The 2,500-nt window shown below is 45.9% G+C and overlaps 1 protein-coding gene across 1 annotated transcript in view; it reads left to right on the top strand.

Moving 5' to 3' along the window:
- The window catches only part of lamb1a (laminin, beta 1a), a 30,690-nt gene that overhangs the window by 12,584 nt on the left and 15,606 nt on the right, over positions 1–2,500 (top strand).

Raw genomic sequence — 2,500 nt, 5'->3', positions numbered from 1 at the left:
AAGCAGGTTTAACTAACTCTAAGTTAAAACCTTAACACTAGGTTGACCGACTCTGAGATGTCAAAACTCAGAGTTTTGGGTTTCAGAACAGCTGATAACAGTTAGTTCAATCAACTCTGAGTCAAAGTAACTCTGAGTGAAGCTCATTCATGAGGAGATACCAAGCCCTCATCAATGGAGCACAGATAACATGAGTCACCATGGCAACAGGTGAAACAAAGGGCTCAGTCCTCCTACTTCTCCCCAGTGGAGTTAGAAATATTAATGAATGCAGATGATGAGAATATACTTAAGAAAAAAAGAAATACAGTAACAGCAGAAGAACATGAGCTGACTTACCAACCGAGTCAATGTGTGAGTATTAATGAGTGTTCCACTGATTCAACATTTATATTCTGTGTATGTGTTTGTGTGTGACACATTTAATATTCATGCAGACCCAACAGGTACAAACACAGGCCTACTGGGCAGCAACTGAATATGAAATATATAAAAATATATCTCAAACTAGTCAGGTATCATTTCATTACAAGCAGCTGTGATGTTGTTTAGCCTCATTAAACAACATTCAGTGGTTCATTCAACATGTGATATATTTCAGTACTTACTGAAATCTTCTAAGCAAAAAAAGAGTCAATTTTTCAGCCATCCCAACACTGACAGTATCTATTTAATATTGTATATGTGAAAGCCTAAATGCCTTTATACATACAACACTACCAAAGTGTAAACGTTTCAGTGCAAGAGTCACATTTCTTTTTTCTTTAAAAAAAAAAAAGATTATGTTTCCGGGCAACCTCTATACCTCTAATATTAGCTGGTATAGAGGTTGACAGGAAACAGGGAGATAAAGGAGTGGAAAGACCTGCAGGAATCGAACCAGGGATACTGTCATTATGAGGCATGCGCAGTAACCACTTGGCTATCAATAACTTTAAAACATTACGTCTCTGACAGCCTGACAGACGGTTGCCTTGGTAACATGCTCAGCGTCACAGATGTAAACTGCCATTGGCAAAGAAAAAAACAAAGTGCAACACAAAGAACTTGTTCTGAACTGAGAGCATGTCCACGATGTGTCGTACAGACGCTACGAGGGCTGAGCTAGTGTTCAGATAAATGATCGATTGTACAGAAAAACGGAAACAAACTGAACATCATCAGAGATAAAACATCCCAGCAGGTCTGATCACCCTCTGATGGAGATTTCTGCTTCGTATTTGTGCTTCAATATTAACTAACTCTAAAGGAAGAGAAACTCTGGGTTAGTTGAAGAAAACCTGCCAGCGAGCAGGTTAGGTTCACGGAGTATGTTGCCATGGTAACTGACTCAGAGTTAAGCTGAACTGGCTTTGTGAAACCGAAAAACCAGAGTTTCCCTCATCTAAGGGTTAACTCACTCAGAGTTTTCACTAAACCTGCTTTCTGAAACGGGCCCCTGGTCTCTGGCGGTTGTGGTGGTGACAGCAAAGTCCATTGCAAAGACTCAAGGATCTGTTGTTCTTTGATCTGGTGCAGGATGGATAGTCTCTCTGACGGTCAATCTTCCAAGATTTTGCGTGTCAGGCAGCTGTTGTATGCAGGTGCTGAGTGGAGGCATAACACTGGTGGAGGCATAACACTGATGGAGGCATAACACTGGTGGAGGCATAACACTGGTGGAGGCATAACACTGGTGGAGGCATAACACTGGTTAGTCGCTGTGGAAAGAGAAAGAGAGAGGAGTTGAGACAGGAGGCACTGGTGAGGGCTCCACACAGGAGGTCTTATACAGGAAGCAAGACTTAGTGCTGTCCCAAAGTCTGATCCTGCTGCGATAGATCAACTTCCGATGTGGTTTCCTCCCGGTTGGTGGTCTCCTCCCGGTTGGTGGTCTCCTCCCGGTTGGTGTTTTCCTCCCGGTTGGTGTTGTCCTCCTGGTTGGCGGTTTCCTCCCGGTTGGTGTTTTCCTCCCGGTTGGCGGTTTCCTCCCGGTTGGTGTTTTCCTCCCGGTTGGCGGTTTCCTCCCGGTTGGTGTTTTCCTTCCGGTTGGTGGTTTCCTCCCGGTTGGCGGTCTCCTCCCGGTTGGTGTTTTCCTCCCGGTTGGTGTTTTCCTTCCGGTTGGTGGTTTCCTCCCGGTTGGCGGTCTCCTCCCGGTTGGTGTTTTCCTCCCGGTTGGCGGTTTCCTCCCGGTTGGTGGTTTCCTCCCGGTTGGCGGTCTCCTCCCGGTTGGTGTTTTCCTCCCGGTTGGTGTTTTCCTTCCGGTTGGTGGTTTCCTCCCGGTTGGCGGTCTCCTCCCGGTTGGTGTTTTCCTCCCGGTTGGTGTTTTCCTCCCGGTTGGCGGTTTCCTCCCGGTTGGTGGTCTCCTCCCGGTTGGTGGTGTCATTCAGTTCAACCCTTCCTGCATCGGGTTCCTCTCAGACAGACGGCGCTCTGCAGAGGTCTCCCCTGCCAGAGCCTGGTGGATCAGCAGCTACATTATTAGATGTTATATATATATATATATATATATATATATATA

This window comes from Scomber scombrus, chromosome 6 (genome assembly GCF_963691925.1).
Source record: "Scomber scombrus chromosome 6, fScoSco1.1, whole genome shotgun sequence".
NCBI lineage: Eukaryota > Metazoa > Chordata > Actinopteri > Scombriformes > Scombridae > Scomber > Scomber scombrus.
The sequence above is the reverse complement of the archived record's forward strand: the minus strand, read 5'-3'. Positions and strand labels throughout refer to the sequence as shown.